The sequence below is a fragment of the Phalaenopsis equestris genome, unplaced genomic scaffold, assembly GCF_001263595.1.
Source record: "Phalaenopsis equestris unplaced genomic scaffold, ASM126359v1 Scaffold000002, whole genome shotgun sequence".
Classification (NCBI taxonomy): domain Eukaryota; kingdom Viridiplantae; phylum Streptophyta; class Magnoliopsida; order Asparagales; family Orchidaceae; genus Phalaenopsis; species Phalaenopsis equestris.
In genome coordinates this window covers 77,996,076-78,002,601 of record NW_018164444.1, presented here as the reverse complement: position 1 = coordinate 78,002,601, position 6,526 = coordinate 77,996,076, and positions in this window count along the sequence as shown.

The window sequence follows — 6,526 nt, the reverse complement described above, 5'->3', positions numbered from 1 at the left end:
ACCCCCTCCCCCTCTGGGTCAGTCGCCCGTGCGCCCTCCCCTTCTCGTCGGCGACGTCCCGCCGGCCGGTCTCAATGTCGACATCCATATCCCGCTGGTCTTAGTCCCTTCCTGGCTGAGAGCTTTTGTCGTCGAGCCCCCTTTTCCAGCAATCGGCCACGACCATTTTTGGGCTTCTCTTCCTTTTGGTCGGCCACTTTCCGGCCTCTCCACCTTGCTGGCGACGTCCATTGGCCTTCTTTGCCAGCACTGAGCTTGTGACGACCCTGCGATGCAAAATCCGGCATTCGACCCCTCCTCTTAAAGGTACATTTTGGTTATATTTTCATATGTCAAAATTAATTATTTTTTGGTACTTTGCATACCTCACTGATTTTTTTCTCCTGCCCTCATTGAGTCTTTTTGTTGACCGGTGCACGTTATACGAGTTACATTGGAGCTCGGATCGGAGCACCCCCGGGATTCGTCGGAAAAGTGGGCTCTCCTTCAACATAAAGAGAACGCATTCGCAACCGTTACGGTGTTGAGATCCCCTAAACTCTTAGTGAGCCCTAGGTTTAGTGGTGTTTAGGTGTGTGGTTTTGATCGCCCACACGGGGTGCGTGCGCCGGCGTGGGTCGGCGCGATGACGTGCCTGCGTGATGGATCTTTGGATTTCCTAGAGCTAGCCTTTAGGTTAGGATTTGTGTAGCCAACACCCTTCGTAGAGCCGAGTGTCTCTCATTTGTTGTGAGCCTTAACACAAGTCCTGATGGGTCGGAGTCCATCACTCCCCTTACTTTGGGTTTCCCAGCTTTACTTGAAAAAACTGGGAGGTTGGACTTGACAAAACTAGATAAGCTTTAAAGCTGACTCGTTTTGCAAAGTCCGGAGTCCACGAAATGGGAAAAGCTTTGCAGCTAGCCCATTTCGTGACACTTTGAAGAGTTTCCCCCTTGGAGATCCGAGGAAAAACTCCCACATTTCTTCACCAGAGCAAGAGGTTGTTAGCACGAGCCCGGTTTGCTATCTACATTTTGGTTTGCTGCATATTGAATTTTTGCTTGGTGCATGTTGCATTTCACTTTGCTCCAACCGACCGCCCGGTCCGGCAAGCATTTCACTTTGCTCCGATCAGTCGTCCCAACCCGACGAGCATTTCACTTTGCTTCGATCGGTCGCCCCGGCCAGATGAGCATCTCACTTCGCTCTTACCGTCCGCCCCAGTCCGGTGAGCATCGTACTTCGCTCCAACAGGCCGTCTCCGGCCCGACGAGCATTTCACTTCTCTCTGATCGTCCGCCCAGGCTCGATAAGCGTCTCACTTTGGTTCGACCGACCACCACGGTCTGATCGACCGATCACTTGCATTTTTGTTTGATTTTGCATTATATCACATGTTTGTCTTTTTTCAATGTTTGTCTTCTTTCATGTTGCATATTGTATGTGTTAGCTTGCATGATCATTATCATTTGCTTGTGTTGCACTTCTTTGGGTCACTGCTGGTACGACACATCCATCCCTTTTGGTCACTGCCACGTCACACCTTCCTTGGGCCGCTGCCATGCCGCTGCTGTCATGACAAACCCATCACTTTTGGTCAATATTTCCTCTACACACCTTTGAGTCGCTGTCGCCACGACACGCCCATCCATTCCAGTCACTGCCTCTTTGACACACTTTCTTCGGGCTGCCGCCATGACACGCCCATCTCTTTTGGTCACTGCCGCTTCGGCACACCTTCGGGCCACTGCCGCCACGACACGCTTATCCATTTCGGTCACTGGTGCCTCGACACACCTTCCTCGAGTCGCTGTCTCTACGATATGCTCATCTTTTTCGGAGTCACTGCCCACGGTACACTCATCACTTCTGTCACATGATTGTTTGCAATTGCATTTGCATGTTTGCATTGATAGCGAGCCAGACTCGTTAGGTGAGTGACCCTGTGTCGGTCGCGATGCCTTGACGAGCATTGCTTGCTAGGTTGATCCCGATGAGCAATGCGAGTTAAGTCATCGACATTGACATGATTATGATTGTGCTAAAGATCTAATAGATCTAACTCGTGTCACCACTCTTCGTGACACCCTTTAGATCCTTCAGATCTTTAGGAAGGGGGCTTGTATAGCGACCCCGTCAAAGTCTTATTATACCCAAACTTACCCCACACTTAGGTACTAGGTTGGTGCACTTTTCGCTAGATTGTGTGCTAGACTAGGATTTTGGGTACTAAGTAGTTTTTTTTATGTCTAGCAATTGTTCTCTACTGGATTGATTGTCATAGCCAGAAATCTCTTTTTTGCATTGTGTTTGTGGTGTGACTGCATGCTACATATGTGTGGTAGTGTGTTAGAGTTTTTCTGCAGGGAGCCATGTCTATTATGCACACACACATATATCGCTATGGGAGAACAAGTAATGATTTCTAACAATCTGCTTGCAGGTGCTATTTAGCTCCTCCACTTTTATGGCATGACTCATTATACATTATTTGCATGTGAAATTTCCCGCTGACACTTATTTTCATGCAGGATTGAGTCTTTTTTTTTTTCATTTCCTATGTACTTTTTAGAAGTTTAGGGGAGTCTTATAACAGAAATAAGATACAAGCACGAGTTTCGAGGTGTTTGGCACGGGAACCATGTGAGCAGATGCTCTTGCCCTGTATCTTAATTATGCATTTTATATTGATGTATAAAATTAGGACCGGGCATGTATATGCGAAATTCGACCGCCTTTTTCTTTTCTGGGATATGTTGCCGACCTAGGGGCACCGACCTGTTTATTAGTTTGACCAGCGGCGCTGGCCTGTTTATTATTTTGGTTTGACTTGCTTAGCTTTCTTTACATCATGTTGCATGTCTGCACTTGCATGTGTTTTATTTGTTTCTTTCTATGTTTTATCTGGGATTTCACGACCCTAAAATTGTAATTTTCCATAAAATCCTAAATAAAATATTCAAGATAATTAAAATTTAGGATTAAAATATTCATGATTTAAAAATTTCACATTTACTTTCCTGCACATATTAATAGTGCTTCCACAATACTTAAGTACCGTTATAGATGTCTCAAAGAAGAGTGTCTGTCTTCTCCAGCCTGATTGACCCAACATACATTTATATAAGTGGTTGTCTAGTGCGCCTAGGGTATTAGAAGACTTCCCGACCCAGACGGAAGTCTTTCTGTTTGGAGCGTTTCCAGTTTTGTTACTGAACCCACACACTTTCTTCTTTTCTGAGGCATCATTGCCACTTCGGCATGAATAAGTCTCACCTCTTGGAGCTCCAGCTTACAGTTATAGGATAAAGTTCCTTCCTTTGGCCTTAGGGATACCGAGATCCATTGTGGACGACGCAATTCACAGATTACTGACCGGAGATTTTTGGACGTGTTGGGTCGACTATCTTCTCGACTAGGTAAACTTAGGATCCTAGTAGTTGTGTATGACGGGTCCATGGTACCCCGACCCAGTTACCTCTACCTTTTTAGGATCACTCTACCTTTTTTTTATTGAGCCTCTTTGAGCCTTGTCGTTCATCGACTTTGTTGATATCACATTTACGGCCTAATGTCGATGAGCTGCCACCCATTTGAGATACGACAATTTGTCCTTTGCCCTTATGACCCGGACGTGCTTTGACTTGTTGGGATATCCCCATCGAGATGATTTAGGTTAGGTGTTTCCATTAGCCGCTACCCATTTGGGATGTGAGAGACTCACTCTCTGCCCGTTGACTTAGCCCGAGCTTTAAAGCATCGGGATTGTTCACGCACCGATTAACATTCCTTTGAGTACTTATTTCCCCAAGTTCATGATAATCCAAGCGAAATCCCTTTTTTCGAGAGTACTTTTAGGTACCTCCAAGATGTTTTGTGTTTTCTCTTGTTTGGCGCTTTGTCGTATGTCCCTCCTTTTTGGTTCTTCCCTTCTCGTTGTCATTCACATGACTTAAAAAATAAATTTATTTTGAAAAGGAAAGTATACAACGATCGACAGATTGTCGATACCTTTTTAAAATAAAAAAGAGAAAAACGAACAAAAAACATACAATAATATAGAAAAATATTAATTTGTTCGAAATAATTCATCACAAATTATAGAACAACAAGTAATATGCAATTTACTGTCTCTCTTATTTATGCACGCGTGAATTCTTTTTGGACAATTGAACGAATCTAATCAAACGAACGCAAACAATTGTATAAAATCTTGATTGCAAGCCTATGCTTCCAACCAGCCAAAAGGCTACCATATATTTTATGACTTAAACATTGTAACTTATATTTAAATGACACCATAATTAAAATTAGGATTTTATTTTATGGAAGACACGATACTTTCAAAATTGTGTTTTTCGAAAAGACTAATTGCTTCTGAACAATAGTTTTTCAATAACAATTTTTTTCACAGACACAGCAGAGCCGAAACAAACCCACGCTTTATAAAATAAGAACTTATTATTGTTGTTGTATATTTAATTGACTGAAAATCCACTACATTAAAAAAAAAGGGGTAACAAATGTAACCAAACACAAACTAATTTCAAAGCCTCGAGAGAACAAAATTAGGATCAAACAAATAAATACCAAAACTCACAAAACCACGAAAAATATTACATCAGTACTACGCACGTAGAGTAACGTGCGTAGTCCATGAAATCACGTCACCACACCCCACGCGATAGGAAGAAAAAAAACGGTACGGCAATGGGGAATATTCCCCCCCGTATTATTCATGTGTTATTCATGTGTTATTGATGTGTTATTTTGTTATTATAACACAAAGAGTATTATTTAGACACAGTAACACATGAATAACACACAATAACACCAAAATAACATGGAGGAATATTCCCGACAGAAAAAACGTCGCGGTAACACAGGGGAGTATTCCTCCCGTGTTATTCATGTGTTATTATGTTAGTATAACACCAGAAATATTCCCGAGACACAATAATACACAATTAATATTTTTTCTAAAACCACAAGCACTTTTCCGAAATTGCATTTGCACACCCAATTCTATTTCTCCGCAAATCCAACCAATTCCCCCAAATTCGCTCTCCCTCAATCCCATATAACCCCCCATATCCCTATCTGCTCCTCCCTCCCTCCCTCCCTCCCAACCCTCTAACCCTAAACCTCAAACATGAGACCCATCTTCGTCGTCTCCCTCATCCTCATCCTCTCGCTCCTCCACCCTCCCACCACCTCCGCCAACTTCGAAACCTCCCTCAAATTCTTCTGCAGCCGCACCTCCTACTTCAACCTCTGCGTCCGATCGATCAAGGAAACAGCTCCCCGACTCAGAAGACTCAACGTCAACACCGTCCTCGCGGTCTTGATGCGTGCCGCTGACGTCAAGGCTCGTGAGGGTAAGTCTTTCGCCCTCAAGCTCGCCAAGCATTCTCGTTACAATGCCAGAACGCGAGAGCTCCTCCGCGATTGTGCCCCCGCGGCCGCCGGCAGGGCCATCAGATCCGGCGATGCCGGTACCCGAGACGCCATGATGAGCTCTGCCATCTCGAACCTGGGGACCTGCGAGGATGGATTCAGCGAGTTCTTCATCAAATCGCCGTTGGCGGATCGGACTAGGGTGCTCAAGTATATGGTCGACAATTGCCTTGCCATTGCCGGTATGAGAAGGCCCTAAGGTTTCTTTTATATCCAGCTTCAATCTTCATTTATGGATGTTGTGGAAATCATGGCTGGTTCTTGTCGTTATTATTGATGGTTTAATTTAAAGAAAAGTGTTATATGAAAATTTTTAATTATATATTTATATACATGTGTGCGATGGATAGGGCTGTGATATATGATTGATTGTGTTGTAACGGACGGTGGTGATCAGCTGAGTTGGAGTGAGATTATGTTGGTTTGATTTTGTGGGAAGTTTTTGGTCCATGTAAGTTTGAATTTAATAAGAAGTGAATTATTTTTATTCTTTTCCTTTTTTTTAAGCTTTGGTTGGTGTATGATGAATGTTGTTTATTGTCCATCAAGGGTATGTTTAAAAGAAATTTTTTGATACTAGTCTACAAATTAATAGTGTATTGTTGAGCCTGAAATTTTCTGGAAGATATGCACGAAGAATAGAGCATCGCGAGATGTGAATGAAAAAGAGTGGGGGAGAGCAATAACACAATATCGAATGGTAAGACTATGTTGTCTCTAATAATTGAAAGGGTCTCCTGTATATAGGAATAGATTAATACAAATTACACGTTGTACCCCTCCAATACGTAGGGGTGGGGGGTTCTTCAGTTTGTGTGTAGATTTAATCAGTGGGTCCCAAAGGTATAGCTGGGCGGCTGTGAATCTAGGCGCTGCAAGGCGGGGCGGCTGCAAGTTTAGGCAACTGTGTACTGAAGGCCTTCGTTATATGCCCTGAAACCGTAGGTGTCCACTTTTCTTTTCTGACATATATGGGTGGCGATAGGATTATTCTCCAGGACACGATTAACTGAATCGTCTAGAGATGATTTTTCTCCTGTTCATCTGAGGATTGTTCCTATTGTGTGGGAGGTTAGTTGCCTCGAGC